Source organism: Gracilinanus agilis, chromosome 3, assembly GCF_016433145.1.
Source record: "Gracilinanus agilis isolate LMUSP501 chromosome 3, AgileGrace, whole genome shotgun sequence".
Lineage (NCBI taxonomy): Eukaryota > Metazoa > Chordata > Mammalia > Didelphimorphia > Didelphidae > Gracilinanus > Gracilinanus agilis.
Window position 1 is genome coordinate 583,566,169 of NC_058132.1, and position 18,847 is coordinate 583,585,015.

Consider the following 18,847-nt stretch of genomic DNA (forward strand, 5'->3'; position numbering starts at 1 on the left):
TTTCCGTTTTTTCCATCACTTCTGTTGCTACTGCTGAATAGCTAGAAACATGTGGCACCTCAGAGCTCAGACGCAAACAATGAAGGCTACCAGGCAGTTGCCTCTATACATGGCTAATGAAAAATTTCACTTTCTCTCAGATGGTAGTAAATAGATGAAATTTGGCTTGACATCATCAATTTCAGAAAGACTCTACTTCCCAGGGCAAAATGAAATATAGTACAGGCAAAATAAATTTGAAGAGGTCAATGTAAAAAACAAGCTGGTGTTTTTGTCCTTTAATGTTCAATTTAATTATGGAAACCATAATTGTCAGCTTCACTTCCTGGAAAAAAATATATTATTTCTTTGCCACTGATACACACCTCTATGGCGTGATTAATAAAATTAGGGGAAAAAAGGCTATCATTTATTATTGCTACTTAGATAGTGACATCTTTGTCATTTAGGGAAGAAATCAAAAGATGTGATACCTCTTTAGTACTATGCAAAGTCACTAGGTGCAGTTTTCTAGAATGATTAGCAAAGGTATCATGGATAAAGGCCAAAGGAATACATAGTGTTAATAGTGGTAATACAAGTAAAATATGATAAGGAAAATACAAAATTTCAATAGGAAATATCACTGCTTTATTCAATTATTTTAAAGTCTAATAAAGCAATCTACAGATTATAGATTAAATTAAAATATCCTAGACAAAAGGAAGATTGTCTTTTCTTTCAAAGTTCTCAAATTTTATCCAATAAAAAATTGATTCCATGCATTTATATGTATATGTATATATATATGTATATGTATATACATATACATATATATATATTCCTATTTCTTTTTTTAAATAATATAATCACAGTTTATAGAACTAGAATGGACATTAGGAATTATACATTTCAGTCTTCTCATTTTACAAGTGAGGAAACTTTTAGCAGTTAAGTTTAATTATTTTCTCACAATCACCACACAGTTATTGTTTTTTACCATCAGACTCAGAAGTCAGTTTTTATTTGACACAATCCATTATTCTTTCCATTGTAGCATACAATGTTTCATCTCTTTCAGAAGTTGTATTGTAAATACTCAAATCCTCCATTGCTTTTTATCAGAGGAGCTGATTAAATTAAAATCCATACTCTTGAACATAATGCTTCTTGAATGGAACCAAATTGAACCTCTATAATATTCTATCCTATTAGCAAGAGAAAAGATAAAAATTCAAACCTACACTACAAGAACCCCAACATAGAATATATATCTAGTCAGTTTCAAGGTGCTTCACATATTCTTGACTTTGAAAATAGTGCAGTCAGTCAATCATATATCTTGGCTGTTTTTTTGTCTAGATAAGCTTGGAAACAAAGGACTCCATTAGGTGCCTTTTTAAATTGTGCTCAAAAAGCTGTGAGATTTTCTTTTCTTTTTTAAATACCCTTACTTTCTTTTTTATAAATGATCAAATATTGGCAACTGGGGTTTAGTGACTTGCTCAAGATTAAACATCTAGGAATTGTCTGAGACCAATTTGAATTCAGATTTTATCAACTCTAGACCTGTTTCTCTATCCACTGAATCACTTACCTCCCTGACCTCTTTTTTTTTTTCTGAGATCATATTTTCAAGGAAAAATGTATGCTGACATATATGAGTTTTAACAAAGTAAATAGGAAGAATGGAGACACATATGAATTATTAAGTTAATCATAATTTGGTCAGAAGTAAAATGAAAATTCACAGCATGTAATTACCTCTTGAAGATTTAATTTATTTTTTACCGATTAGAAATTCAAAGATATTCACTAGTGAAAAGGTTGCTAAAATGAAATATGTCTCTTTCTCTTCCCTACATTAGCAGGATGTATGTCCCCACTGAAGAACAGTTGTTTATCATACTCTAAAATTTACATATATCTCATTATTTTATGGACAGTTGATGTTGAGGTCTAGGAAGAATTGGAAAAGGCATTATGTAAAAAGACCTCAAGAATTCAGGTATATGATGCCCACCCTGATGAAGGAAGGCAAATAAATCCAAAAAATGTTGGGAACCTGAGTCAGAAGATTCCTTGACAAGAAGCTTCAAAATTACCTACATTTGAGTTTATAACATTGAGCCTGCATTATAATCTTGAGGAAATGACTTGACCTTTATATGGTTGATGATATTATATAACTTTATATACAAAGCAAGGGGCCATTCATGAGCTATGTTAACCAAAAGATCAATATTACTATAGTGATGAAACCTTAAATGTTTATCTTAAAAACAGAGATATAGATAGATGACACCTCAGGAATCATCTAACCAAAATATCATGTTATTATGAATGTTACTATTATTATTAATTATTGATGATAATAATAATAAACTGGAATTTATATAAAACTTTAAGACTGGCAAAGTTCTTTACAGTATCATCTTATTTAATTCTCCCAAAATCCCTGTGAAGTAGTTGAAAACATTTTCCTTACTAATGATAAACAACTGAGTCTGAAAGAATTTAGGCTACCTGTGAAGGGTCACACAACTACTAAGCTCCTGGGAAATAAATTCCATGTATATTTTATTTCATAAACGTGGATCTAGCTACCTATTGAACAGATACTGAAACTGAGAATTTAGGAAAATAAATTGACTTAAGATTAAATAAGTAATAACTTCTTACCAACTCTTACAAATTTGTTATATCATATCTGTTCATTTTCATTCCCCCACTTCTTTTCACTTCTGTATGTGTTTGTATGGCAGATTTTATATAATTATGTATGTAGACATTAGAAAAAATTTAAAGTCATAGAGATCAATATTTTCATTTTACAGAACAAATAATTGAGATCTAGAGAAGTTATTTGCCCAAGGCAGTAAATGTCACTCGAACCATAGTTAGCATTTATTATAGTACTTCAAGTTTGACAAAGCACTTCACAGTTAGTGGTAAAACTGGAATTTCAAAACATCTGTCCAAAAGTGACATGGGCTGCATCAAAGGAAAGGGACTTTATTTTCTTTGGTGGAGGTCTTTAAGAGAAGTTGGAAGAGAATTTGTCAGATATGTTACTTGGGGCATTCCTTTTGTGTATTGTTTGGACTCAGTGACTGGTGAGGTCCCTTCCCTCACTCCAATTTTGTGATTCTTGGATTCTGACCCATGACTCCAAATCCTGAGTTTTTCCCACAATGTCATATTGGGGGAATCTATACCATATGGAAAGTTAATATATAGGCCACATCTAAGTTTTACTCTATTGATACAAGCTACTATTGCTTAACATTTTTTTTGCTCTGATAGCTGCATCAGCAAGTATTTAATAGAAAGGTCATCACCATCCAAGAGAGCTTCTGTTAAAAGAAAAACAACTGCTTGAACACATGGGTTGAGGCTGACCTGATTGGGGATGCAGACTCGAAACTACCACACCAATGCAACTATCAATAATATGGAAATAAGTCTTGATAGATGACACATGTTAAAACCAGTGGAAATGCACATTTGCTATGAGGGGGTTGAAGGGGGGGTTGAAGGGGAAAGTAAGAACATGAATCATGTAACCATGGAAAATTTTTCTAAAAAATAAAAAAAAATTAAAAAAGAGAGTTTCTCTTAGTGCTAGTAAATAACATCACATTCTTTTTAGTGTATACAATTGCTCAATGTGCACATTACTTAGGAAAAGGGATTCATAGTTTTAGAGGCTCTGTGCTTTGTCAATTTTGCTATTCCCAGCAGAGTTCTAAAATTTGAATAGCCTTTCCTTTTTTCTTTCTTAAAAAATAATTTCAGCAGGTTATGCATTTTAAAAGATAAAGAAAAATAAAATCTCAAAGAAATAGGAGAAAAGCACTTACTATCTTGTCCAATTTTGTTCTAGTACTTTAAAATAGTGAAGTAAATATCTTCTTTCACCATCAATGTCCACTATTAAACATAATGAAAAAATAATTGTCAAATAGAATGTACAATAAATTCTGCCTTGATGTTCTATCCTTTCCTTTTCCTTTATAGAGCCTTTTCCCCTTAGGACGCATCTTAAAAGGTCTGTGGAAATTTCAGTGTCAAATTACTCTTGACGCTAATGGAGACACAGAACTGAATTCTTCAGAGTCTGAATCATCACCTGAAGATGATAACCTTCAACATAATCAAAGCTTGCCTTTTTTGACTTAACTGAAAAGGGAAGGGGTCAGAATTTCCTAATTCCTTTCTCAGTTTGGGGTAGTTTGAGCTTAAAGTACACTAAAAATTATTATTTTTGAGAGGGTTATCCTGATGTAGTGATCTCATTCTGAATATTACCTTATAATTCCAACAGTTCTCTTGGATCTCACAGATATAATACTTTGAATTTTCTTTCTTTTGACTCAGTAGCTTGATTCCAATCTCATTCTTCACTGCAAGCCTTGTCTTTAATCCCTGGCTTAGAATGACAAGTGAATATAATAGAAAGCATTTTCCCCCCTCTATTCAGTAGCAATGAATCCTGCCTTTCACTATTTATTTTCATTGATGTTTCTAAAATATAGCTTTTAAAAAGTGAATGTATTATCAGTGATACTCAACATTCTGCACATCAAACATTGTATCTAAATTGTTTTCTTGAAGGTTAGAGTAATCATGGAAGAGAAAATGCCTTAAAGCAGGTTTCTTCGAGAATACCTGCAGTGAATCTCTTGATCAATGTTTGTGTAATTCTATGCTACTTATATTTTATATGGATTTAGTTAAAATATTTAGGAAACTTGAGATCATCGGGGAGTTTTGTATTTTATACACATTCAGAGTAAAGTCTTGATTATCCCCACTAATAATAGAGCAGGTGCTGTTTTTGATTTTGTCTTTGATCCCCTTGGCTTTTTGTTCTGGCTTAACGCCCTACACATAGTGAGTGCTTTGTAAATGCGTGTTGGATTGGATGGAGTTGAACTAGGCTTGCCAAAAGGACAGAAATAATTGAGGAAAGTACATAAGCCATAATTATTTCTAAAATATACTTAGCCTTGGAATTCACTGCATTTCAACTAAAATAATGAAATTTAAATAGATTATTTTTTCCTTGTTCTTTTTAATATCACATAAATTTGTTTTGCCCATCCTATAGATCTCTGAACATTTGGTGCCTATATGTTTAGTATTGATATTATTTCATTATCTATGGTGCCTTTTTCCAAGATATAATTTCCTTCCTTATCTCTTATTATTAGACCAATTTTTAATTTTTCTTTGTTTGCTACCCATGCTTTAAAAAAAGAGCTGAGGTATAATAGACTGATTTAGTCCTTTACATTTATTCTCTCTGTGTGTATATAAGCTTTAAATGTTTCTTGTAGATGGCTTATTGTGGGAGTTTTAGTTTATATCCCATTCACATTCACAGCTATGATTGCTACTTCTGTTTTTCCCTCCATCTTATTTCCCCAATTTTCCCTTTCTCTCTCTCTCTCTCTCTCTCTCTCTCTCTCTCTCTCTCTCTCTCTCTCTCTCTTCTCCCCCCCCCTCTCTCTCCCAATTCATCTTCCTTGCTGTCCAACTACTTGTTATTCTTATTTTCCTCCTGCTTCCTGATAGGATAAGGTATGTTTCTTTAGTTTGATTGAGTGTGGGTGTTATTTCCTCTTTGAGCTAGAGGGCATGATTTGATCTGCATTCAGATTCCAACATTTATTTCTATGGTCATGGGCCCCTTGTGGCTGTTTTGGAGACTTACTTTGCTGGTAATGGATTAGTTCTTCACAGCTGATTATTGTATAATATTTCTGTTACTATGTACATTGTTCTCTGAGTTCTGCTCACTTCACTTTCCATTAATTCATTTGTCTGTCATGGTTTTTCTGAACTCATTCTGTTTGTTGTTTCTCATTCATATCCCAAGTGATGGACAACCACTTAGTTTCTAATTCTTTACCACTACAAAAAGAACTGCTAAAGTATTTTTTTCATAAATATTGGCCCTTTCCCCCAATCTCTGATCTCTTTGAGATACAGACCCTATAGTAGTATTGCTGGGTCAAAGGGTTTGCAGTTTTATGACCTTGTGATCATAGTTCCATATTGCTCTCCAAAGTGATTATATCAACTGAGAGTTCCACTAATTGTGCCTTAGTGTCTCAATTTTCCCACATTCCCTACAAAATTTTTTTTGTCATATTAGCTACTCTGGCATGTACGATGTGGTATCACATATTTTTTATTTGTATTTACCTAATTAAGGGTTATTTGGAACATTTTTTCTTCTATGACCATGGATATTTCTAATTTCTTCCTTTGAGAACTACCTTTCATATCCTTTGACAATGTATCACTTGGGAAATGCTTTGTATTCTTATAAATTTGATTCAGTTCTCTATATATTTAGGAATGAAACTTTTGTCAGAGATACTTGCTAAAAATTTCTCCTCCCAATTTGTTGTTTCCTTTCTCATCTTAGTTGCATTGGTTTTGTTTGTACAAACCCTTCTTAATGTAATCAAAATTATCCATTTAATTGTTTTTGTAATGTTCTCTTTGTCTTGTTTAGTCATAAAAATCTTCCCTTATTCATAAGTCTGGCAGGTAATCTTTTCCATGTTTCCCTAATATATTTAAGGTGCCCCTTTTTTATTATTTTGTCTTGTTTCCGGGTGCCTTATGGATTCATTAGCTTCCATTGCTCTATTACAATTTAGGAAGCTATTTTCTACCTTTATCTTTTCCTTTTCCTTTGTCATTTGGCCTATTCTTCCCTTTACATAGTTGTTTTCTTCAGGTTTGTTTGTTTTATTACCTACCATTCCATTTGGCCCATCTGAGTCTTTAGGGAATCTTTAGTGTTTTTTGACCTTCTTTTCCATATGATCCATTTTAGTATTTAGGGAATTGTTTTCTTCAGTATTTTGTTTTGATCTCTATTTCCATTTTCCCCATTCTAGTTTACAAGTTGTTGAATCCTTATGTCATTTCTTTTTTTATTTTATTTTAATGTCTTTCCAAGTTTTTCCAAGAGGTCTTTTGAAGTCTGAATCTTTTCTCACTTTCCTTTGAGGATTCACATGTTTTATTTTTGCCATTCGTGTCCTCTTCTGAGTTTATATTTTGATATTCTATGTAACTAAAATAAATTTCTGTTAAATTTTTTCTTTACTTTTTGCTCATTTTTTCTAGTTATTTCCCCCTTATTACCTATCTTTTGAGGTTCTACTCTCTTCCTAGGATAAATAGAGGAGTGTTGTAGACTTGCAGAATAGCCTTCTCTGGGGGTAAGAGTAGGATGGATTTTCTTTGGGATCCTCAGTGTGCTCTTCCAGGGACTGGATCAGGTGGCTTCTTGTGGGGAGGCTTACATCATTTATTTTCAACCTAATTCCACTCCCCCTCCTTTTACTTTCCCTCTTGTGTTAGGTGTTGGGCTGTTCTTCACTTTGTTGGTTTAGTTGATACAGACTGCATATAAGATTGTTGTTCTGAAATTTCCTTACATTAGACAATATGGGGCCTATCTTGAGGTGGTTTTCTTCACTGATTTTGTTGGTTCAGGGCACTTGGAAAGGAATAGAGCTGTTTCCCTGTCCTGGCTGTCCTGTTGCCTCAAGTTATGTGGAAGCTCTCTGGGCTGGTGTGCACTCTGTATGCTCTCTCCTCTGTGTGTTCTGTAAGATTCCCCAAAGAAGAATTCACTGGGCTACTCTTCCCTCTCACTTCAGTAAGACATATCACTCTTTCTTTTCTTTGTTTTAAGATTATATGTTTTCTATTTTTGTATATATGAATGGTTTGGGTGAGTTGAGCATCCTTTACTCCACCATCTTGCTCCCATCATAAAACTCACATTATGCACTTGCTTTTAATATTCTTCTCATTACTCTGACTTGTCAATTAAATTTAATTAAAAAAACAACATGTAAGCATCCATTATGATGAAGTGCTATGTTAGGTACTAAAGACATTTTTTTCTATATAATGGAATCTTAAGGTAGACTATATCATATAGGATCATATTAAGTCATAAGTATAGCATTCCAGCTTGTAAATAAAAGCATTGAGGTAAAATAAAATAAAACATACTTATAGGTTAGAAAGTGATAGAAGATTGGGACCATGAAAGAAGCAAATATGGAGAGGATTTTCCTACTGAAAGATTAAGAAAACTAACATGCAAGAATTCTGTAATTGACAAAAAATAGTATTTAAAATTTTCAACACATTTGAAAAAGCACCCTTTAAAGCCGCATTCAACATATCTTGACAAAGATTCTTTTGTCAAGTTGGAAAACAGGATATACTTAGGGAAGAGCAAGGGTAAGGTAAAAATCTCCATGAGAAATGGTTCATCATGGAATATATCTTGATTCTTTCTCAGGGTAGGTCTAACTTGGGCCAATCCTGACTCACTAAGAATCAATACTAAAAAAAAAATAAGGAATATGTAAATAATTCTATAGTTAACTAAAAAAGAAAAAGTTGGACTATGTACTTAGTCATAGCAAAAGAAAAACAAAAGCTGATTCAACTGATTGAAGATCCTTTGTTTTTGTTACTGATCATGATTCCTCAGCCACACATCACTTTCTGTGACCTCCTGATGGAGCTTTCTATCTCAGCCAAAGCTACTTTTATTTACCTGGTAATAATCAATATTGTGTATATGTGACCTACAGGCTTGTAGGCAAAAGTGAAAATATAAGGGACAGTATCAGAGAAAGAAGAAAACACATACTTTTGTTATACCATTGTGATGATTTTCTATGGTTGAAGTGGATTTTTGTTCATCTTTAAATTCCCACCAAATTGTCTGGCTTCCTTCAAAAAGGCATGATCCAGATATTTATTTGAAAATTATTTGGGACATATTTACATGTATAGGTCAGTTCTTTGTATTCATTGGTCATATTAGTATGCATTTATTAAAACTGATGTGTATATGCATATGTTGGATATTCTTAAAATAAAATATATTAATGAAAGCATTTGAATATTATTTAAAACTATAAATACTATGGGCTATGTCTTTTTATTCACTAAGCAGACTTCATTTATTTTTAAAAAGTCCTTCACAAAATGATAGAATTTTTGAGTTTGTAGAGGATTACTGAATATAATCTGATCTAGCCTGATAATATTGTGGATAGGAGTATCAAATAGACATTCTTGCCCTTGAGTCATGAAGACTTGACTTCAAATTTTGTCTCTAACATTTTCTAGTGGCATGACTAGGGATAAATAGCTTAATCCCTCTGAACCTTAATTTCATAATGCCAAAAGTGGGGATAAAATGACTGTAGTATTTACTTCACAGAGAATTGTGAAATTCATATAAGACAATGTATACAAAGTGCTTTGCATCTTTTGAAACAATAAAAAAATAAAAATCTAGCGGTCATGATTTTTGAGGAAATTGGGGTCAGGAAGATAGCATATTTTGTTCAAGGTTAATAAATTACATTCTTACTCATTTCAATGAATAATTTCTTAGATGGAAGCAGCAGAATATCAGCATTATCTAGGAAAGTCAACAGCATCAAAAAGGTTATAAGTAGAAAAGCCCTGCAGAGTATGCATTGTTCATCCACTAATTATGCTATTATTTATGTGACATTGATATGTAAAAAATGGCCTCTAGCAACATGCATGTTACTTACTATTTCATATAACAGACCACACTAAATTGATGCAAATAAATTGTCTTTTTAGTTAGACAAGAGTTGAAGAATATAGAATATCCATGCCCCCAATCATTCACTGTAGATGGTGAAAAAGATGCCAGTGGAAGTACCTAAAAGTTATAATCAAATTTCCCATGCTTAAGCTTATTTAAGACACTGCAATGACAGTAATTAGAATGAATATTCAACAACATTCAACATTACCATGATAGCTAAGGGATTTTTTAACTGACAAGTATATCAATTCAATATAGGCTTTCAATTTTTTATTAAATGAAAGGCATGCATGTTTGCCACAGGCCATTTTTGTGATGATTTTATGCACAGTGTTTTTATTTGTAAATAGCCCAGTTAAAATAACTGATGAAAAATGTAAAAGATGAATAATTTTATTGTATGATTTAAAAGAGACTAAATAATGCATTGAAATATCATTGTGTTTCCAAAAGGACTACTGATGAAACTTCTGTATATTTATACTATTCCTCTAACTCAGGTTCATTATTTTACCTGATAGATACACACATAAATCACCTCCCGACAAAGAACTGTTTTCTTAGTTAAAAATATCAAAAGTGAGGACTTTTAAGTTATCTAGAAGAACATATTAATATGAATAATGGATTTACATAGTTCCTATAGGAAGGATTATAGATTTAGAGCTAGAAGTAACCAGTTAAGGGTTAAATTTGGAGAGGCAGGAGTTTGATCAAAAGCCAGTGCACAGTTTATTAAACACAAAACACTTATTTTATTATTAGGAAATACAGATAGGAAACAGAAAGGAGGAAAGTGAAAGTAATCTTATAATAGATTATAACTATTTGCAAGATCCCAATCCTAACTAAATCTTTCTAGAAAACCCTACATCTATCTGCCTCAGAGGGCAGCATCTTCTGCTAGGCCACAGCCCTGGACTACTCTCTCTATCTGATAATATAACCACTATCTATCTATCAGTCTACCCAAGTTAAACAATAATCAATAAGGCTATTAAGGCCTTAATTCAGTTCTTTGTCTCCAACCAGAGAGATTGCCAGCAGTACAACCTCTCCCAAGGAGAGCCAGAGATAAAAAGCTCTTTCCAATGGTCTGCAACTTACAAACTACACTCAGCCACACCCTTCTAACTGTCACCAAACTGCACATCAGGGTATCTCTTACTGAAAAATAGTTTTGCTCCTTTTTCTCTTAAATATGAAAAAGGAGAAATTAATAAAAACTCTCTTAACAAACCTTAGAGGTCAGCAAGTTCAACTCTCTCACTTTACAGATAAGGAAATTAGGTTTAAAGGTTTAAAGGTTTAAAAGGTTTAAATTAGGTTTAAAGGTTTAAAAGGTTTAAAATTAGGTTGAAAGGTTTAAATGACTTGCCCAAGGACACCAAACTGTAAGTGATCTAGGCAATATTTAAATTCAGATGTTAAAGACTTAATTTCCAATGCTGTATTAAATATAAGAAATTACATCTAAGGCTTGAATTTTAAATTTTTTTTGCTATAATCATGCTTAGTTAACACACACACACACACGCACACACACACACATCACCACCATTACTCCCAAGCTGACCTCATTCTATCAAAGTGGCTTTTCCTCATTGAATGATGCTGACAGTGAGTGAAGCATCCGTGAGTTTAGCCCAGTGGTTCCCAAAGTGGGCGCCACTGCCCCCTGGTGGGTGCTGCAGAGATCCAGGAGGCAGTGCTGGCCACAGGTGCATTCGGGGGCGGTGAATAACTGTAAGGGGGTGGTGATAGTATGTGATAGAGGGCGCTAAGTAATCTTTCTTTCTGGAAAGGGGGCGGTAGGCCAAAAAAGTTTGGGAACCACTAGCGCATGACTTAGTTGAAGCATTAGTTGGAACTTCCAAGATTCTGGTGAAGTATTAACCCTTTTCCTTTTCCTTTTTTGGTTAACATGTTCTTGTTAGGCTGTATTTCTTTTTAACTTTTAAGCCTTTACTTCAGCAAGGCATTAAAGTAACAGAAACAGAATCATATGTATTCCCTCATTTAGTCAGGCACACGTTTATAGAACTTGATTTGACTACGAATTGGTTTATTTTGTAGATGAACAAGGTAGCTGGAGAAGGGAGAGGATAGAGGAATCAAAGGGGGGGGATAGGTTTGAGGGAAGAGGAGACCCTATTTGGGGTTTCTTGTTTTGTGTTTGTTGAGCCAACTTCTTCTTATCCAATTAAAGTCTCTCTCCTTAACCAGTGGCAAGTGTCCTTCTTGGGAAAGTCAAGGGAGGGAAAGGATCTTCAGAGTGACCCCCTGAAGTAAGGGATCAGCCCCTTCTCAGCAGCTCTAGTTGTCTATTCTTCCTCCAGTGGAGGTTCTCCAACTACAGGAACCTTCTTTCTCTTCTGGGCAAGGGAAATGGAGGCCAGGCTTTTCCACAGGTGGGAATCTAGAGCACCAGGACTTTGCTCCTCACTCAATAGAGTTCAGAGGGCAAAGCCCTTTCAGTTAACAGTTTTTCCTACAATCCTCTTCTCCCACTCCAACTGTCACTGCCCCTCCTGTCACATTCCAAAAGCTGTCTGCTTCTCAGTGGGCCGAAATGCCAAAAACTTGATTCAGTTTTCTTTGCCACAAGTAGGTGCCTAATAAATTGTTTTTGATTGATTTAGTTCATAGTGGGGAATTTCCAGGATGGAACATCCTTAATCATTAAACATTTTCTGTACAATTTAATCTTAAAGAGCAGTGAGTGAGTGAGTGAGCAAGAAAGAAACAGAGACAGACAGACAGACAGACACAGTGAGTGTGTGTGTGTATACGTGTGTTTAGGTAAATTGTATTACTTCTTTCTATATGTTATATAGTGATAAGAATAGTTTTATAGAAATGAAAATGGAATAGCAGACAATGATGGACATTATACTTTGGATTCATTCAAATAGAGTCTATTTCCTCTATCTCCACTTACATTTGAAGTTAAGACAGTATGATATAATAATGAAGAGCTGCTGAGTTTGCCATCAGAAATATTTAATTTCAAATCTGGTCATTGGCACTTATTACCTATGTAGTTTTGGTCAAATCTTTTAACCTCACTATTCCTAAAGAAATTCCATAGAGCTAATCAACTAAGTCACTGATGGGATGTAAAGTTCAGTGAAGAAGAAAGAGTTTCCACTCTGGGATTTCCCTAGGACAGTTCAACATTAAATTCTTAATATATTCACTAATATATGGGACAGTACCTTACATAGAATAGTTCCTCAAGAAATATTGTTAACAAGGTAACTAGATATAGCTTTCTGCACATGTACTGCAGGTTTACCAGAAATAAAGACATTTTTAAAAATTGTCCAACAGAAGTTTTTAGTAATTATTAAGTGTTAGGGGTTGGAGACAGGGCAAAGGAAGTGGAAGAGAAAACATAATTGTCCCTTCTCTAAAAATAATTTTAGCTAATAATATGTATCCTTTGATGAGAATAGAATCAGTTTTGCTTTTTCACCTTTACAGAAAAACTTAATGAGCTTCTTGTTCTAACCACTTGTTCTCAGCAGCCAAAGCCAGCATGTTACATCAATTCAGCTATTGCTACCATATGTCCTAAAAGAAAGAGAAATATGGAATCATTTCAGTATTGTCATACACTTTTAATCCTATCCTGGATTAAACTGTATGGTGTTTTTTCTTTTTCTTTTTTTCTTCTTTTTTCTTTCTTTTCTTGTCTTTTACTTCCTTTCCCTCACTCTTTCCTTCCTCCCTTCCTGATTTTTCAACTTTCAATTATCATCTCATTTAATCTACACAAGAATCCTAGGAGTAAATGCTATTATTACCTTTATTTTATAAATAAAGAAACTGAGTAAAACAGAAGCTGTGACTCTAGCAATGACTTCCTTATTGGCCTCATATATGTGGAATTCAGTTGCTCCTTATGAACATCTCTTAAAAACACTAATTTCCTTCAAAGTTGAGTTCAGGTGCTGCCTCCTACATTAAGAATTTTTTGATCACTGTCCAAATTGCTTGATGTTTACATTATAATAAAAATCATCCTCTGAGAATAGATATATGTACACATGTATAAATAAATGCACAAATAAGTTTTGCAAATATATGCATATATATGCACAAGTATATGAATATATATTTATGCATACATACATATTTGGGTCTGTATACAACATATAATTCCCTAATATAAACTCTGAGAAAAAATGCTGACTAATTTCTGAATTTGATTCTACTAAATCTTACATGGCACTTGGTACATAGAAAGTATTTAATAAAATATTGATGATTTATATCAAACTAACACTTTCATGTATTGCATAAAGAAAATTTTCAAAAGAAATATTTATATTTCATCATTTCACACCTATAACATCAAAATAATTAGTAAAAAGTTTTTACATTTATTTTTTTACCTTCTTGGAGTTTTCTTTTTAAAAATGTGGCATCTTTTTGTTATTGAGCCTTAGTAACCTACCAGACATTTCTTAGCAAGTCAAAATATAGAGTCATGGAAACACAATCTAGGGTGAATGGCTCAGTGATGCTATGCCACATAGATGATGTAACATTATTAGTAATTTTTAGTAATATTTACATTCATTTATGATATTTATTTGTTTGTTTGTTGTTACATGCATTTTAAAATGCTCATAGATTATTTTTGCCTCAATCATTTTCCTCTTTTATATTTAGGAACAGGATTAAATAGCTAAACATGGGAAGTAACATTAAAGGCAAAAGGGAAAAGGACAAGGGCATTATAGACAGAACCTAGCAACACCTTGCCTACAGGTTGTTGCTTTTTTTTCAGGGAGAACTCTCCATTAAAACATACAAGGGTACATGAAGGGAACAGGGAAATGGAACAGGGGGCTAAAGGGGAGTGTGTGATGTATTAAATTCAAATAAAATACTGGTCATGAGTATATGATGACTTTGTCATCTGTAGAATAATCTTGTAAGGAAATGAGAGAACAAGAGGAGAGGGAACTTGAAAAGAGGAAGAAAATAAATTATATCCAATTTGGAGGTTGGAAAGGTCTCTACTGATGACTACTCCTTTATATGAAGAGAGATTTCCACTTAACACTGGATGAGGCCTGAGATATTTGGTTCCTGAAAAGTCTACCTGACCTGGAAAGGGGAAATTTGGAATTCCAAGAGCAAAAAGAAATGGGAGGGAATGTACTCAAGGAAAAATTTTTCATTCTAATCCAGGAAAAAAATTCCACAAGAGAAATTATAAACTATAAAAATAATAGATGAATGAATTGATTATTGATTATAAACTGATTCGATATTCTGCTTGCTGTGCTTACAAAGTATCTTCAGTTTATATCAGTGAAGTGAAGTTCATAAGTGAAATTTTCTTCAGGGCCAGGTGCAAAGACACTAAAGAGACTCCTGTTATACAAAAATAAACTATTTATTAAGAATATAAGAATATAAAAGGATTTCTAACTCTAAGGAATTCTAACTCCACTCAAATGAAAGTCACTTCTACTGTTTTCACAGGCTACACTGATCTTTCCTGATCTGACTAGCCCAAATTTTCACTGTTCTACAATAAACTAACACTATTATCCTTATACGAAGTATATAATTGTAAACTTTGTCTCCAAGTTATAAAAATAACAAAGGCCAGCTGGCTGAGCCTCAGCAAGAACAAGTTAGGACTCTGAGTCTTAGCAGACTCAAGAGTCCAAAGCAAAGACCAGGTCTTTCTTTGGTCTTCTCAGAGATAAAACAATTTATGAAACAGCAATAGAGGGTCACTATAGTTTCCCAAGTTGGAAAAGGAAAATCACTCTGTCAGGTTTTTCCCTCGTTTCCTTCTACCAGACAGTGAGGAGAGAGAAAAGATGTCACCTGCTATCAGTACTCAGAGAGAGCCCAACTACCACTCCCAGAGACTAACTGCCACACCCAAAGTGAATAACTGCCACAGAAAAACCCTTACACTGTCAACATTTGAAACTGACACTGTGTCTCAGATCTGTTTCAAATTCTAATTCCTTCTCAAGCCAGCTTCTCTACTTCTTATCTCTAAACTAATATAACAAGACTTAATTTCTACTATCATCCTTATAAGATCCATGCACTAGTGAGGCACCATACTATACGGCAATGACCTCTCTGACACTTGCAGGAAAAGTATTGTTCTAAGAGTAGAATTCATAAGGTAAGCCTTAAAAGAACAGTGACATTAGAAGATTAAGTGGTAGAACATAGAATGAATACTTTGGAAGCCTTAAGTATAGGAAGAATACTGAGAAAAAAAAAAGAAACCAGATCATTCTGGGGTCCATGAATCAGAATGAGCATCTACAGATAACAGAGACAATAGATAATGAAGAGAGTGAAGGAAATTCTTTTTGGAAATGGGCACAAAAATGAAATTAAGCAACAAAAGCAACTAATAAATAGGAGTTGCTAAAAAGGAAGAGAGGAAGGGGAAGTCTGTCTGAGAATAGAAAAAAAGAGGGAAAGATATAGCAATATAAAAGTAGAGAAGAATGAAGAGGGGTAGCAAATGAGAATAGGCAATTTGGTAGGAAGCCAGTGGTAATAGGTTTACCTTAAAACTTAAAGTAAGTGAAAGAATAATACTTTGTTTATAGAAAAAAAGGAAATAATGAGAAACTGAAAATTTAAATAAAAATGGCAGAAAATATAAACCTAACTCATAAATTTAAATTAATTAAACAACAATAAAACAAAAATAAGAGATTAGATTTAAAAAAAGAAATCTTATGATAGATTATTTGCAAGAAATTCACTTAAATACAATGGCATACACACAAAAAAACTAAAGGGATAGAAAAAATACCTATATATTAAACATACACAAAGAAAAGAAAAGTTGCCATCCTGATATCAAAGCAAAATAATATTAAAAATAAAAAGAAATAAGGGACCAGGCCTAGAGACTGGAGGTCCTAGGTTCAAGTCCGGCCTCAGACACTTCCAGCTGTGTGACCTTGGGCAAGTCACTTGACCCCTATTGCCCACCCTTACCACTCCTGGGCCAAGGAGGGTCCCTAGCCAGGATGAAAAAGGAGGAGGGTTGGGCGTGGGGCTAGCAACCCCACCCTGTAAAAACTACATCTGCTAAAGAAACTGCAACCTAAAGTAGGGGCAGCTGGGCTAGCTCAGTGGATTGAGAGCCAGTCCTAGAGAGGAAAGGTCCTAGGTTCAAACCCGGGCTCAGACAACTTCCCAGCTGGGTGACCCTGAGCGACTGTGTGACCCATTGCCTACTGGTTGTGGCCCTATGCTCCTAGAATGGAGTCCCTGGATAAAAAAAAAAAATTATGAAAAAAGTTACCGGAGTTAATAAAACAATATGAACAAGTTTTAGTTTTAAAATTATGTGTTCTATAGTTATATGTTCTATAGTTTTAAAGTTATATGTTCTAAATGCCTTAGTTCCTTAATTCTTAAAGAAAATATAGAGAATAATACAACGGTGATAGGAAACTTCAATTCCTGATATGAGTTTTATATAAATCCAACAAAAAAGATAAACAGAAGAGAAATTATGAAATTGAATAAATTTCTGGTGATAGTAGAGTTTAGAGTTTAATTCTGCCTACTCTCCAAACAGATATTTTCTGTAGTTTTGGAAATGTTAGAAATAACAATAAGAGAAGAGAAAAAAGGGAATATAGATAGGAAAGGAAGAAATGAATCTATCCCTTTTGCCAATAATATTATGGTTTATAAATAAAATCCCAAGGAATCATCAAGAGTGCTAATTGAGACAATTAATAGTTAGAGGACACTTGCAAGTTACATAATCAACAATGCTTCTATATACGAAACAAAGCACAAGAAACAACAACATAAAATAAAATCTCATTGAAAATAACAAAATATGCACAGTACATGTGGAGATCAATCTACCAAAGCCTCAAAAGACTGGAATAGATTCAATTATAAAGAGCTGTTAATGAATTAAAGAATAACACAAAGAACTGGAGCAATATTGAGTGCTCATAGTTTTTGTTGGTCAATCATTCAGTTGTGTCCATGTCTTTGGGACATGATACATATACTACTTGTTTTTAGATCTCAATGTGTCTATCAGTTGTCATAACTTTCTTTCCTATATAAAAAATATGACATTTGTCATTTTAAAATAGTATGGTATATACATAAATATGCATATATGTATGTGTGTATATATAAAAGTCAAAGTTTTCTGCAGGCTCATTTTCCTTTCAATGGTTGTTCACTGTTTGGTGTAATATTAGTGCACATAGTATATTTTCCTCTTCCATATTTATATGATTGCTTTCTGATGTATTTTTAACATCTTTATTCTTATTGATTTCCAAAAAGATTCTTTTTATTTCATTTTGGATTTAAAAAAATCTTTAAGTAGTCCAGACTGAAGCTATAAAAATATTTTTTCTTAAAGAAAATTTTCATGTTGTCTAAACATGATGTTAATAAATATTTTAATTTAATAATGATAATAAATTTAATTTTTAATAAATATTGAGCAAGAAACTGGCCTCTTTAAAAATAGATACATAAAATAGTAATAAATATTTATTATATTATAAGAATGTACATTATATGTAATATATATAATATAATATTATTATTTATGCCCCTGAATTCTTAGTATATCCCAGTATTTTGAGACTTAACTATGATATTTATAACTTTAAAAGCTATCATATTTCAATAACACTTTATAATAGTTCTTTACTTGTTATCTTATTTGATCTTTTAGTCAGGCCCGCCTATATTATAGACAGTGTCAAAAAGAAGTATTTGTATTCTATTCACAAAGGAACAAAGACTTGAAAATTTAAATGACTTGCTCAACATCAAATAGCTAATAAATGGAACAGTCTGACTTCAAAAACAAGTCCTCTCACTCCAGTCCTGGTGTCTTATTTTTTCTCTATATATAAATAATTAAAAAATAACCAAAATATAATTAAATCTAAGTAGGTAAGTCAAAGTGCAGGATTTCACACTAAAAGAAGAAAACATTATTGTTACCCTGCTACTTAGTTTCAAAAATTCTTATTTTGTTTTAACTTGGTAGAAATTATATTAATTTGGAAAATAAAATGAAGGTGACCTACCAGTGAATTGAAGCATTAGTTGAATACCCATTATATAAGACACTATGGAATGCACACCTTTAAACCATGATCCATGGCCTTAAAGACCTTACATTATTTGGAAAACAGGACTTATAAAAATTAACTAACA